The sequence below is a fragment of the Anomaloglossus baeobatrachus genome, chromosome 10, assembly GCF_048569485.1.
Source record: "Anomaloglossus baeobatrachus isolate aAnoBae1 chromosome 10, aAnoBae1.hap1, whole genome shotgun sequence".
NCBI classification, from domain to species: Eukaryota; Metazoa; Chordata; class Amphibia; order Anura; family Aromobatidae; genus Anomaloglossus; species Anomaloglossus baeobatrachus.
In genome coordinates, this window is record NC_134362.1 from 23,201,302 (window position 1) to 23,217,697 (window position 16,396).

Here is a 16,396-nt window from a genome sequence, read left to right on the forward strand (position 1 = left end):
ATACAGGAGGTAACTCAGGATCAGTACAGGATAAGTAATGTAATGTTTGTACACAGTGACTGCACCAGCAGAATAGTGAGCGCAGCTCTGGAGTATAACACAGGATGTAACTGAGGATCAGTAATGTAATGTATGTACACAGTGGCAGCACCAGCAGAATAGTGAGCGCAGCTCTGGAGTATAATACAGGATGTAAATCAGGATCAGTACAGGATAAGTAATGTAATGTATGTACACAGTGACTGCTCCAGCAGAATAGTGAGTGCAGCTCTGGAGTATAATACAGGATGTAAATCAGGATCAGTACAGGATAAGTAATGTAATGTATGTACACAGTGACTGCTCCAGCAAAATAGTGAGTGCAGCTCTGGAGTATAATACAGGATGTAAATCAGGATCAGTACAGGATAAGTAATGTAATGTATGTACACAGTGACTGCTCCAGCAGAATAGTGAGTGCAGCTCTGGAGTATAATACAGGATGTAAATCAGGATCAGTACAGGATAAGTAATGTAATGTATGTACACAGTGACTCCACCTGCAGAATAGTGAGTGCAGCTCTGACAGTAAAAGATAAAAAGAAGAAATATTGATGATTGGGCTTACATTTAATGATAATATACCCTCTTCTTCACGTATTTGTGACATATTACATTCCCTCTGAGTGTGTCTGATGGTTCTATTTCCAGTAACTACCAGTAAAATTGTGAATACAGCTCTGAAGACTAAATTAGGGTATAAAAACTCAGAATTTAAATAACTGATATAATGACCAACTTTTTTATTGAGAAAACTCGTTTAGACAATGGATATAGATGTTGTTTGTGCTGCTCATCAGTGGATTCCTGCTTCCTGTGACATTGCTCGGTGTATCGGGCGGTAGTTGCGGCATCTTTGTGCTATTACTGTTTGGTTTTGTCTTTATATCTCCACAATCCCTCTTCTCCGGCGCGGTATATATAGAGCGTGCATGGATTCTCATTCTGAGTAGGTTCCCGTATTGTTTGCTCCTGTATTTTTATTTTATTGGGATTTCTTTTCTAACTTTACCTTGGAATAATTCTAATAATTCTCCACTACTTTATCTATTTATTTTTGTAAGCTTTGGTTTAATATTAAGCTCTCAAAGCGCAGTTGACATTTTATCTCGGCATTATCTTCAGATACCTGGAGATGGAGAACCATCAATGTATAATTTATGAAACCAACTTTTTTTTTTTTTTTTCTACAAAAACATTTAAATTCCTTATTTATAAGCTGGAGGTTTCTATAGTGTTTTCTCCGAGGAGTTTGTCAAAGTCAAAGATGTGAAGAAATCTGAGAGTTTCCAGAAAAGAGAATTTGTGGTTTGATTTAAAGATCATCTTAAAGGGACGCGGTCACTGCGCTCAATGATGCACTAAGCATTCTGCAACCTTTCCAAGCTATATACCTTCTGTTAAATATACCAGGACCCTGATGGATACCGTTAAAGGGGACCTGCCACTTGCTATAAGTTTGTACTTTTTTTTTACTTGGTGTAAATGCCCTAATTCTCCTGTTTCTATTTTGTCCTTGGGTCTCTCTATTGTTCCAATATGGACCCTTTTTCCCTTTTAGGTAAATGTAGTTTTTTTAGTAACTGGTTGTGGTCATCAGAAGAGAAGATGACCACACCCACTTGGCTTAAAAAAGCCAAAATTCATACATAGGAAATTATGGGCCATATTTCTTTATCTGTCACCATGACTATGGGGATAGCAGAAAACTGGGGCTCTTAAGCTGACCCTTATAGGCTAGGGGGCCCTATGCTATCCCTATTCTCAGAGATAGCCCTAATGGTGGGGATGTCTGAGCCTCCTTTCTGGCCCTGTTTCTGTGCAGACCAGTTTAGATATCCCCACCCCCAGGGGGGAACTGAGACAGGAGGGAGTTTACTTTATAGATTTCTTTATCTGTCATGATGACTATGGGGATACGAGAAAACCAGGGCTCCTAAGTTGACCTTTATAGGCTAGGGGGCTCTAGCTATCCCTATTCTCAGAGATAGCCCTAATGGTGGGGATGTCTGAGCCTCCTTTCTGGCCCTGTTTCTCTGCAGACCTGTTTAGATATCCCCACCCCCAGGGGGGGAACTGAGACAGGAGGGAGATTACTTTACAGATTTCTTTATCTGTCATGATGACTTTGGGGATACCAGAAAACCAGGGCTCCTAAGTTGACCTTTATAGGCTAGGGGGCTCTAGCTATCCCTATTCTCAGAGATACCCCTAATGGTGGGGATGTCTGAGTCTCCTTCCTGGCCCTGCTCCTGAGCAGACCTGTTCGGATATCCCCTACCTCAGGGGGGGGACCGAGACAGTAGGGAGATTAAACCCTCAAAAATAGCCAGTCATGTGGTTTCTGGCAGTAGAAGGTCACAGTGTTTGACTGCGCAGAATGCTCCCTGACCTATTCATCGGTATAGGTAGCTTTCCTGCTGGATTCATCTCTCTCCCTATTGGACCCAGCAGGAGCTCGACTTCCACCCAGTTGTTGATATCAGTATTCCCTTGGTGTTTAAAAAGCCCTTCCTTACTTTCCACTGGTGCAGGTGATATTTTCAGTTCCTTCATGCTGAGGTTGCAAGCAGGTGGCTTTCACTCCTCTGTGGTATCATTCCTGAAAACTCTGCTGAACCTCTACCTAAGTCATCTAATAATAAGTATTATTATTATATTATTATTATTATTATTATTATTAATAATAATAATAATAATAATAATAAGTAGTTCATGCTCTACTTATACTTATTACTCTATTATTCGGTCTGATTGTTGATAAGCGCGGCGAGACACCTGGTTTCCTTTATACATAGATGGTCAGGATTCCAGGAGAGTATGTAGAAAATACAGGGAGCAGGCGGGGACGTGGTCAGGAGGAGGTCCGAGGTCAGAAGCCAGAAGGTAACGACAAAAACAGGGAGACAGGCAGAGAAGAGTCAACAACAGTCCAGCGTTGAGAACCAGAATCAGATCACTAAACACTACAGGAGCTGAGAGCACTACTGTAACCAGGAAGTACAACTGGCGACGTTCCGGGCAGCATGCTCCCTAATGAAGCAGCGCAATCACCAGGAACAAGGAGCATCTGCGTAGACACCTCCCAGGACCAGCGCAGAACACAGAGCTGAGAGACAACCCGTATAAAGGTGTCAAGAAGACAAAGAGCAGAGCATCAAAACTCTGCACGATGCAATAGCAGTACCGGCTCTGCAAGAGAGCATGGCAGAACATAACAACACAAGATGCTCCGCGCATTGGAACCATGACAATGTGCTTCTTCGGCTGTTGAGAAACTACTACTCCCAGCATGCCGTGAGATCCATCAGCGGACTCAGACACGCACACGGTAGTTTCAGGTTTTACATTTGCTCATAACCTGTAAGCGAAACGACATAAAACAAGACATTTATATGGGTTTAGGTAAAAAACGTAATTAAATGGACAAGATAAGTGATATTGGGATGTAATAATGAGAGGAGACGTTAATAATACATAGGAGGATTTATGTCAGACAGCTAATTGCATATATTTTATTAATATGAGGTTCATCGTTATTTTATGGCGCCAATGGAACTTTTCAATAGAAGAAATGAAGTAAAACAATAATGTGGCTTCCATGGTATTTAATAAATAGAGAGATTAGATGGATAATGTTGTCCTGTGGTGTCTGGTGCTGCACTGTGCGCATGCGCCGTCTGCAAATGCTTCCCTCCGACCTGCCTCCACCACATACTGGAAACGTTTCACTTTGGGTTTGTGTAGCGTGCACTTTACTGCACATAGGACCCCAAAATTGTTACCCCCCCCCATCACACCATATTGCACACATTGTATATTGGCAGAGAGCTGCTAATCAGTCCTGGGGGCGGAGGTGGACTATCCTGCATGGGTCAAGTTGTCCTGTAATGCTAATCTTGTGACTGTAACTTCTAACTGCAATCAAGTCAGAAATTACGTCTCAAGTTCTCAATGCAAGTCTATGAAACCCAGAATGAGGCCCTCATAGACTTGCATTTGAGTTGTGACCTCCGGCTCCATGAAACACTGGAGCTGCTGACAGATCACAAATCTCCAGAGACCAACAATAAAACGTGAAGTTGCCGTAAGGTGTGAATAATATTGGTGGCCGGGGACTTACATAGTTTGAAAGCCCCACCCCAGCGGTGCATTAAACAAATGCTTTAAATATTTTAATAGGTGTGTTCAATACTTTATACTCTGTTGTTTCTTATTATTACAGATAACTTAATTGTTAGACATCTATGATTTGATTTATTTGCCTGTGTGGATTGGATGGGTTGTTACCGACATCTGGTGAGAAATTCATGTCAATAGCACCTTTAGAAAAAAAAATTATCATGTATTCAATACTTTTTTTCTTCTGCTGTATCATTGGTACAAGCTAAAAGCTAAGGGGGCCACTTACCCCTCCAAAACAGGTGGCATTGTGCATTATGATGAGCTATTGAACTGCAAACGGCCCATAAATTGCTCTTGCACAGGGGCCCCTTCTGTCCGTGTCCTCAAGTGGAAGAGATAAACATGTGACTGCAGGTTCTGACTACACCGGTGTTGTTTGTAGTCTGTAACCATGGATACACATAGTACTTAACCATGGATACTCATAGAAACGCTTTAGGTTAGTGGATGGATTAAAGTATATAGAGGATCCAAGGTAAAGTCTCTCCATAACCATAAAAGTGTAATTTTATTATTTTAAGATAGCAAAGCAGCCAGAAACACTGCGCCTTCATGATAAATATTAGGAAATAAGGAGCAATCACCACTTAAAGGGAATCTGTCATCAGGATTTCACCCCCAAACTATTTACATGCTGGTGTAGCTCTTTCAAAGACAAGTCCAGCCATACCTTCACATATCCAGTCCGTTCCTCCATTACTGAGAAATCAGTGTTTTTGTATTGAGACTGAAGAGCTCTGGTAGGTCTGAAGCCTTTGTCACTCCAGCTCTATTCCCCGTCTAGTTCTGCCTCTTCCTTCCTGAGTGACTGACAGCCTCAGTGTTATGTGAAGCATTCTTACTTTACACCATGTGGTGCACAACATCCTAAATCTTTTTCGAAGTGCCACATATACTGTATTTTTCGGATTATAAGACGCAATTTTCCTCCCAAAAATTGGGAGGAAAATGCAGGGTGCATCTTAAAATCCGAATGCACCTGACTGGGAGGTGGTGGAGAGGGGTCGAAAGAGGCAGGTGCTGTGCTGGGGCCTGTGCAGTGGCGGGTTGTGTGGTGGCGGGCTGTGCTTGAGCCTGTGTGGCAGCGGGCTGTGCATGGGCCGCTGCGGCAGTGGTCTGTGCTGTGCTGGGGCTGATGTAGTGGCGGGCTGTGCTGTGCTGGGGCCGGTGCAATGGCGGGCTGTGCTAGGGCTGATGTATCAGCGGGCTGTGCTGGGGCTGGTGCAGCGGCGGGCTGTGCAGTGCTGTGGCTGGTGCGGCGGCGGGCTGTGAGGTGGGGCATCTTGAAAATTTCGGCAGTGCAGGATTCAAATAATGGTGCCCGAAGGAAGCATGTGTGCAGATGGAGCTCTCGGCTCAAGATTTTATCTGTGTACGCGCCACCTCCGGCCCATTGATCTCCCAGCAGTGGACTTAAGGAATATGGCGCCCAAAGGTGGCGCGTGAGCAGATGAGATCTCAGCTTGTCATTCAGCTCAATCTGCACACGCTCCAACTCCGGGTGCCATTTCTTTGAAGCCAACACCGCCAACAGTTTCTGGAAGTTGCCTACCTCAAAGCATCTGGGACACCCGCCACCCGCAGCATCGACCTGCTCCACCACCGCTCCTGCCTCCTGAGACCCCGCTTCACCACTGTTGCCATTCCCCACCGGTAAGAGGCCACCAGATTGTAAAATGGACCCCTTATTTTCCTCTAAATTTGGGTGCGTCTTATAATCCAGTGCGTCTTATACACCAAAAGATACGATAATTGTATTTTGAGTAATGGGGTTATCGGGAAGTATGTTCTTGAAGGGTTTGTACCCAGAATCTTTTATGACCCTCGTAACCCCCCCCTCCCCCCCCACCTGAGTTGCCTCCTCTCTTTCCAGCACTAGGCTGCATTTTCCTTCCCCCCGGTAATGTAGACTGTTCGGAGACATTTCACTGAATGCATATAAACGTGTGTGAGTGTGAAGGTGAGAGCGGTATTTCATACTTCCCCTGTCGGATGTGTGGATTTTAATACTGACACTCTCAAACACATCGCTCAGAGCTCAACAATCTAGGTTTTATGGCAAGAAATATTCTAAATGGTAAATCTGCCGAGTCCTCGGCTCTCCCTTTTTATCTCTTAATTTCTGAGACCTGAAGCATTTAAGAAGAAAAAAAAAATCTGTGAACTTTTCTTGGCAAGGTAGGAGGAAAGAAAGAAAAAAAAGAAGCGGAATCCCGGTGGAATGTTTCCAACGTTCATAGTAACTAGTTCAATATTCCACTTTCCAATAAAATGTATGATAGAAATTCCGAAGACTCTGAGCCACTAAAACACTTCTATGTGCTGCCTCTCCCAGGAATACGCTGATGGATGTGTTTTACAATGTTCTTAAAATACTTAGTGGAAGAAAAAGTTGCCTGAAGATTGGAGAAGCGAAATCCAGAGGGTATCGGTAAGGTGGGAGTCACAAAATAATAATGGGTGTGTCCCCTTCTTTCTTAATTTATGGGGCAACGATAACCCTACCAAACTGAACAACCCTACATAGCAACCACATTTTTCTTAAGTCAAAAGTGACCTCCTAAGTCATAATTTTAAAAAACTGAACCTTTGTGGGGTAGCTATAGGTCAGTGTTAGGCCCCCATCTTCTCTGCCCTCCGAATGAGGCTCCATAGGTCAATTATATCAGCAACAATCCAGAATGTCTCACTCTCGTTCCTGCCACTGACTGGGAGTGACCTATGGAGCCTCGTTCTAAGAACAATCTCAGAACGAGGCTCCGTAGGATACAATGGGCGTCATGGGAAATTACACCTTTGGATTACGTCAGAACTTCAAGGATTTCTTTTGAAATAATAAATAGTTGAACAAGGGAGTGTGGGGGTCTGTATTCACATCGCGTATTTTTTATTCAATAAACTGGTGAATGAGGGCATGTGGGGGGTGTTTTTTCAAATAAACTATTTTTTCCTATGTGTATTTTTTACTGTATACTCACCAGGTTAGTAAGGGGGGTGTCTGATAGATTCCTCTCCATTACTAACCCCTGGGCTTGATGGCAGCTGTCAATTTAGAGCTGACATCGACCCCATAAATATTACCCCAATTGCCATTGCATCATGGAAATCAGAGAGAGCCAGGCAAAGAGCCAATATTGGCGCATCTAATGTGATACACCACTTCCGGGGAGGCTGTGGGCTGCTATTTTTAGGCTGGGAAGAGCCAAATAACCATGAACCTTCCCAGCCTGATAATACCAGCCCCCAGCTGTCAGCTTTACCTTGGCTGGTTATCAAGGGAGACCCTGCGCATTTTTTAAAATGGCGTGGGATCCCCTATATTTTTGATAACTAGCCAAGATAAAGCTGACGGCTGATGGTTGCAGCCCCCAGCTGTCTGCTGTACATGTGCTGTTTATCAAAAATAGGTGGAGCCCACTTCATTTTCTTTTTTTAACTATTCCCTATCCACATTTCTATGCAGGGCAATTGCCCCACTTTGTTTCTTTTTGCAGACCCCTAGCCCTTACTATGACTATTTTACAGCACAGAAGTTCAGGGCTCCATTAACTTATATAACACTCAAGTCAAGTCAGGGTCTTAAATTGAACTTTTAACTAAAGTCCAGCCAAACCCGGTGAATCAGAACTTCCAGGGATCCACTCATCCCTGGATATGGTGATACTAAATTTGCTTTTTTTTATTTATATATATATTTGAATTGGAAAAGATGGTATGATTTCTATTTTTATTTTTTGTCATTTTTTAAAAACATTACTTTTATTCATGCTTGTTTTATGTTTTTTTAGTTCTTTTAGGGAATTTGAACCTGAGGCTAGGCTTTACATGAGTATAGAGATTGGGGATGTCAGTGGTCCCTGAGCTGCCATGTAACCCATGGGGCCATCGATGCCAGAACAGTCGCCACTTACTTTATTTTTTGTTTTATAAGATGCACCGGATTATAAGACGCACCCCAAATTTCAAGGAAGAAAAAAATAATTTTCTGTTAAAATGATGGTCCATCTTATAATCCGAGTGCCTCTTATATTAGCTCACCAGGAGGATGCGGCAGTGGTGGACCGGCTCAGGAAGGTCACAGGAGGCAGGGTGGGAGATGTTGTGGGCTCAAATGAGGGGGTGTCGCTGCTCAGGAGGGTGGACGATGCTGCCGGCATGGAGGAGGGGGTGTCGCTGCTCAGGAGGGTGGACGATGCTGCCGGCATGGAGGAGGGGGTGTCGCTGCTCAGGAGGGTGGACGATGCTCCTGGCATGGAGGAGGGGGTGTCGCTGCTCAGGAGGGTGGACGATGCTGCCGGCATGGAGGAGGGGGTGTCGCTGCCCAGGAGGGTGGACGATGCTGCTGGCATGGAGGAGGGGGTGTCGCTGCTCAGGAGGGTGGACGATGCTGCCGGCATGGAGGAGGGGGTGTCACTGCTCAGGAGGGTGGACGATGCTGCCGGCATGGAGGAGGGGGTGTCGCTGCTCAGGAGGGTGGACGATGCTGCCGGCATGGAGGAGGAGGTGTCGCTGCTCAGGAGGGTGGACGATGCTGCCGGCATGGAGGAGGGGGTGTCGCTGCTCAGGAGGGTGGACGATGCTGCCGGCATGGAGGAGGGGGTGTCACTGCTCAAGAGGGTGGACGATGCTGCCGGCATGGAGGAGGGGGTGTCGCTGCTCAGGAGGGTGGACGATGCTGCCGGCATGGAGGAGGGGGTGTCGCTGCTCAGGAGGGTGGACGATGCTGCCGGCATGGAGGAGGGGGTGTCGCTGCTCAGGAGGGTGGACGATGCTGCCGGCATGGAGGAGGGGGTGTCGCTGCTCAGGAGGGTGGACGATGCTGCCGGCATGGAGGAGGGGGTGTCGCTGCTCAGGAGGGTGGACGATGCTGCTGGCATGGAGGAGGGGGTGTCGCTGCTCAGGAGGGTGGACGATGCTACCGGCATGGAGGAGGGGGTGTTGCTGCTCAGGAGGGTGGACGATGCTGCCGGCATGGAGGAGGGGGTGTTGCGGCTCAGGAGGGTTGGCAATGCTGTGGACACAGAGGGGGTGTCGCTGCTCTAGACTGTCAGTGTGCGGCAACGGAGGGTCAGTGATACTCCTGGCTCATAGGGAGTGATGGCGGCGGGTGCCATTGATCTGCCTGTGGGCTTGGATTAAGGGGTATCACAGGTCAAGAGGGTCAGTGTGTGGCAATGGAGGGTCAGCGATACAGCTGACTCATAGGGTGTCGTGTTGGCAAGCACCATTGATCTGCCAGCAAACTGCGGACTCTATTGAATTGCCGGCCAACTTCAGGAAAATGGCCGCGGAGGCAGTGCGTGCGCCGATTGAAGCAATCACTTCAAGAAAATGGCTGTGATGTCCTATCTGCAAATGCACCACTTCCACGGCCATTTTCTTGAAGGCCATATTGTCAACTGTGGGCAATTCAAAGCAGCCCACAGGTCAATGGCACCCACCTCTATGACATCCCACGAACCCGCTGTATTGCCGAACCTCGGCTGCTGCACACTGACCCTCTTGAGCTGCGACACCCCCTCCTGCGAGCCAGCTGCAGATCAATGACACAAATCGCCGTGAGACCCCACAAGCCCGCAGTATTGCCAACCATCCGCTGATGCACACTGACCTCTTGAGCCGCGACACCCCCTCCTGCGAGCCAGCTGCAGATCAATGGTGCACACCGCCGTGACACCCCATGAGCCCACAGTATTGCCGAACCTAAACTGATGCACACTGACCCTCTTGAGCCGTGACACCCCTTCCTGTGAGCCCACCGAACGATCAATGGCGCCCGCTGGTGTGACACCCCACGAGCCCACAGTATTGCCGAATCTACACTACTGCACACTGCCCTTCTAGAGCCATGACACCCTCTCCTGCAAGCCCACTGAACGATCAATGGCGCCCGCTGGTGTGACACCCCACGAGCCCACAGTATTGCCGAACCTACACTACTGCACACTGCCCCTCTTGAGCCGTGACACCCCCTCCTGTGAGCCCACTGAACGATCAATGGCGCCCGCCGCTGTGACACCCCACGAGCCTGCAGTATCTCCGACCCTGCTCCACCACTGCCGTCCCGGTAAGCCATATGCGGTTTGTAAGACGCACCCCCATTTTCCCCCCAGTTTTGTTGGAAAAAGGTGCATCTTACAAACAGGAAAATACGGTAAATGTTGCTGTCAGTCACTCGTTTATAGGCAGGTGTTGGCTGTACAACAGCCGGCACCTGCTTGTTTAGAGCAGTCATTTCCTGATCCCACTATTTTACCGAGATAGAAGCGGCCATGTTCCCTGCATCCATTAATTGGCACGCCGCTAATCAGTGTCCATCCTGTAGCGATATGATAATATTTACCGCTGTACCCTATACATAATAACTTTTATATTTTGATTGTAGTTTTCCTTTAAATTTGCTTACACTCGGAACATTTAGCAAATAAGAAGTACACCAAGCTAAAGCTCTCCCAAGAGTCTCGAAATAGCAAAATGAACACCTACACTACCTCTCCGAAAATATCGAAAATTAATTATTCCAGCTGATACTCTCCGACAAATAATGTATCACTGAGCACATCGTAACAGGTTTATAAGCTTTTAATAACCGGAGCTTTGCTGGCAGGTTTCCATGACAACTCGATATATACAATGGCGGGGTGTTACATTATAACAAACATCACGCCGAGCCAATCAAAATATTAATCAACAGAAGAGAACAAAACAAATAAGTGGAAGGAAAAATGTTCAAATGAGTCTCAGAAGTGGAAGCGGTATACTCCGAGGGCAGATACACGGTTATACGGTGTATATATATATATACTAATGGGTAATGTATGGAGAGACATCTGGACAGTTATTCCACAGCAGATGTATATTTTACACTGTAGTTGTCATTTATTGTCTGTGGGGCGGAATATATCAGGCGGTAAGTGAACAGTCAGGTCTTGAAGTTGACGTGTTAGAAGCGGGAAAAATGGACAAACGTAAGAATGTCAGTGTGATGGTGTGTTATGGGGGGGTTGTGTCTCATTTTGTGTAGGTTCATATTTTAGGAACTTTGTTCCATTCATTCTGTTTATTTCTTGTCTTGTCTGCAGGTTAATTACCTCAGCTCAGTTACCATTTGCTTGTATTTTGTGTGCATTGTCCTGTTTGCAGGTTAATCACCCCCTGCTGGGCTTTTGTCCCTAAGTGTGGGGGAAAGGGGCCTGGAATCCATCCAACCTCTCTGTTTACCTAGAGGATTATTCAGTCTCTCTGAGAAGTTGAAGAAAGAAGCAGGAAGATTCATCCTCTGGGGGAGAAGCTGCGGCTACAGGCAGCACCCCAGAGAGTCATTGAGAAGCCCTGATTTCCCTGGAAAAGGACTGCTGGAGGATTGTGATTGATTTATCCTCTGTGGGAGAAGCTGAGGCTCCCCAGAGAGACCTGGATATTTTTTGCTTACTGGACTGTATCCGTGTTCCTGGACTAATTTACCCTCTGTGTTGTGGATTATTTTCTGGATCTTCTGGATTGCATGGAATAAATGTTCTTTGGATTGTTCACCCATCTCTCGCTCTGTTGATTATGTGATATTGGAGAAAGACCCCGTGATAGTTAGCAATTTTGATGATGGCCAAAGAAAGATGGCTGGACGACAAGGTCAAGCCATCTGCAGGTCTTGAGGAGTTCTTCCCTTTAAAAAGGAAAGACAACTGGTGGTGCCATGACAAGATCATGGGCATCCAAGGCTCGTTGATGTGCAGGAAGAGAGAACAGGTGTTACCCGTGTTTCTCAGAAAATAAGACAGAGTCTTATATTATGTTTTTGATCCGAAATGCGTTAGGGTTTATCTTCAGGGAATGTCTTATATTTTCCCATGAACAATTTACATTTTATTCTTGAACAAAAAATAAACATTTATTTAAATATAATCAGTCATCACATTCTGTAACATCAACATTTTGTGCTTCCTATTACTGGGTCAGGTGCACACTTATCTGATTGGCTATTCTTGTGGTGCAGAGCCCGTCCTATAGTGGTGGGTACATAACTTATTTACAAAGGTGTAAATTACCTGCTTAAATATATTCTCCTCTGTATACTGCTATACCCCAAAATGAAAGCAGACATCCCCTAAAATAATTGCACTTACCAGACTTAGGGGTACTTTGCACACTACGACATCGCAGGTGCAATGTCGGTGGGGTCAAATTGAAAGTGACGCACATCCGGCGCCGGTAACGACGTCGCAACGTGTAAAGCCTAGAAGCACCGATAAATGATCGCAAAAGCGTTGAAAATCGGTGATCTGTGTAGTGTCGGTCATTTCCATAATTTCGCTGCAGCGATAGGTACGATGTTGTTCCTCGTTCCTGCGGCAGCACACATCGCTGTGTATGAAGCCGCAGGAGCGAGGAACATCACCTTACCTGCGTCCCACCTGCAATGAGGAAGGAAGGAGGTGGGCGGGATGTTTACGTCCCGCTCATCTCTGTCCCTCCGCTTCTATTGACCGCCTGCCGTGTGACGTTGCTGTGACGCCGCATGACCCGCCCCCTTAGGAAGGAGGCGGGTCGCCGGCCAGAGCAGGGCAGGTAAGTGCGTGTGAAGCTGCCGTAGGGATAATGTTTGCTACAGCAGCTATCACAAGATATCGCATGTGCGACGGGGGCGGGGACTATCGCGCTCGACATCACTAGCATCGGCTAGCGATGACACAGTGTGCAAAGTACCCCTTAGAGTTGGCAAGTGAATGGGCTCTCACATACAAATCTGCATTGCTGTCCGGTCCCCCTACGTTCTACAGTTGTTGGCTCCCCCTGGTGACTGGAAACAGTATCACTCATGCAGAGTGATACTGGTACCCAATATGTTTGGAGAGCTGCAGCTGGAATGTCGAGGGACATGACAATGATGCAAATCTCTCTGTGAGAGCCCATTCACCATCGGCAATTGCCAACTGTAATTATTTGGGGTCCTGTGAGTGCGATTATTTTTTTTGAGGTGGTGGTGGTAGTGTCTGCTTTCTTTTGGGGATATCTGCTTTCTTTTGGGGGTATCTTCTTTCTATAATGCAGAGTCCTGCTGTTTTCTTTCTTTCTACAATGAAGAGTCCTGCTGTATTCTTTCACTTTTTTAGCTGCTTGGACACTTCATTATGAAACTGCAACTAGGGCTTATTTTTGGAGTAGGGCTTATATTTTAAGCATACTCAAAAAAAGCCTCCAAAAATCCTACTAGGGCTTATTTTCAGAGAATCAGTTAGTTACCACTCCTGTTCCAGCTTTTCTCCTCCAGACAGCCCTGATTCTTCTCCTGCACATCTAGTTGCCTCATCAAGCTGCACACTGACTACTTTACATTGTGTTAAATTGTCAGATCTTCAGTGTTGTCCTATGAAAAGACATAGTAAAATATTTACAAAAATGTGAGGGGTGTACTCACTTTTGTGATATACTGTATAGGCTAGAGCTCGTAATCACTGCTTTAAACTTTGCTGAATTGCTCTATCTTCATTGCCTCTGTCCCTTCTATGCTGACGAGGCAACAAAAGCAGCGTGTCTACCTTCAGCACCAGAGGGAGCATAGTTTGGGTGAAACAGGATCGCAGCACCAGAAGGAGCATAGTTTGGGTGAATCAGGATCGCAGCACCAGCGGGAGCATGGTTGGGTGAAACAGGATCACAGCACCAGAGGGAGCATATTTTGGGTGAAAGAGGGTCATAGCACCAGAGGGAGCATAGTTTGGGTGATACAGGATCACAGAGCCAGAGGGAGCATAGTTTGGGTGAAACAGGATCGCAGCACCAGAGGGAGCATAGTTTAGGTGAAACAGGATCGCAGCACCAGAGGGAGCATAGTTTGGGTGAAACAGGATCGCAGCACCAGAGGGAGCATAGTTTAGGTGAAACAGGATCGCAGCACCAGAGGGAGCATAGTTTGGGTGAAACAGGATCACAGCACCAGAGGGAGCATAGTTTGGGTGAAACAGGATCGCAGCACCAGAGGGAGCATAGTTTGGGTGAAACAGGATCGCAGCACCAGAGGGAGCATAGTTTGGGTGAAACAGGATCGCAGCACCAGAGGGAGCATAGTTTGGGTGAAACAGGATCGCAGCACCAGAGGGAGCATAGTTTGGGTGAAACAGGATCGCAGCACAAGAGGGAGCATAGTTTGGCTGAAACGGGATCACAGCACGCTGGAAACCGAGAGGCTGAGGGGCTGCACACTCCTGAAAACACACGATGATACATTGCAACCCTTTTAACTGTAAAACTATTTCCAACAAGTCACGGCTCGTGAGCAGCGCATGGTCTTTGGAAGGTGGAATGACACTTTTGAATTTACAGTAAACGCAAACTTCCAAACCTACTCGGCAGAGGCGCGGCCCCTCACCCAAGCAAAGGAACATTATTCAATATGAGGGGGCTTATATCCGGTGAAGATAAACATAAGAAGGTTTGATTTTCTCCCAAATGCTGCACATTTGATGTCGGTGAACAGTAAAGAGTGAGGTTATTTGTAGCAATGCTGCGCAATTCTAATTACATCTCAGAGGCTTTACTTTTCTCATCTAAGAAATGTGCATCTAAGTCAGGTGTAAAGTAAGTCATAATGCTGAAGAGTGGGGATATAGACACATCTGATGCCGTCTACTGCGCAGGGGTCCAAATACATAATATCTACAGTGTATGTACACAGTATCACAGGATCAGCTCATACAATGTGCGCAATGTTCAAAGCATACCTGTCTTCTCACATAACAACTGCATAGTCCTGCTGCCTCCTCTTCCAGTTAATAATACTGTTATTGGTCCACATGCCAGTCTACTATGTCCAAGTACTGTCCCATTTTATATTTTCTTTCTCCACTCTATTTACTGGGTGGTTCCTCTTACCAGTATTCTGCCAGCACTATAGGTACTGGAACTTCCATTCTCTCACTTGAAAGCATACAATGTAAATGCTCTGGACTGAATGACACATTTCTATTAAGGATGTATGCTGTTTGGTAGACAGGAGAGCAAGAGTGAGAATGAAAAATAATCCCCCCCTCTTCCCTTTAATAATACTGTTATTGGTCCACATACCAGTCATTAGACTCAAGTACTGTCCCATTTTATATTTTCTTTCTCCACTCTATTTACTGGGTGGTTCCTCTTACCAGTATTCTGCCAGCACTATAGGTGTTGAAACTTCCTTTCCCTCACTTGAAAACATACAATGTAAATGCTCTGGACGGAATTTCACATTTCTATTAAGGATGTATGCTGTTTGGCAGACAGGAGAGCAGGCGTGCGAAGAAAAAAGAATCCCCCCTTCCCTTTAATAATACTGTTATTGGTCCACATACCAGTCTAATAAGTCCAAGTACTGCCCTATTTTATATTTTCTTTCTCCACTCTATTTACTGGGTGGTTCCTCTTACCAGTATTCTGCCAGCAGTATAGGTGCTGAAACTTCCATTCTCTCACTTGAAAACATACAATGTAAATATTCTGGACTGAATGACACATTTCTATTAAGGATGTATGCTGTTTGGTAGACAGGAGAGCAAGAGTGAGAAGGAAAAAGAATGACCCCTTTCCTTTAATAATACTGTTATTGGTACACATACCGGTCTAATATGTCCAAGTACTGTCCCATTTTATATTTTCTTTCTCCTCTCTATTTACTGGGTAGTTCCTCTTTATTAGTATTCTGTGAGCACTATAGGTGCTGGAACTTCCTTTCCCTCACTTGAAAACATACAATGTAGATGCTCTGGACGGAATTTCACATTTTTATTAAGTATGTATGCTGTTTGGCAGACAGGAGAGCAAGAGTGCGAAGGAACCCCCCCCCCTCCCCTTTAGTAATACTGCTTTTGGCCACATACCAGTCTAATATATCCAAGTACTGTCCAATTTTATATTTTATTTCTTCACTCTATTTACTGGGTAATTCTTCTTCACCAGTATTCTGTCAGCACTATAAGTGCTGAAACTTTCTTTTCCTCTTTTAAAAGCATGCAATATACAGTAAATGCTCTGGATGGAATGTCACATTTCTATTAAGGATGTATGCTGTTTGGCAGACAGGAGAGCAGGAGGGTGAAGGAAATAGAGGCCCCCTCCTACCCCCGACACACACACACACACAGTCTCCTTTCTTGTATTGTATGTTAATCAGACATAACATCACTTTTTGTAAGTATACAAT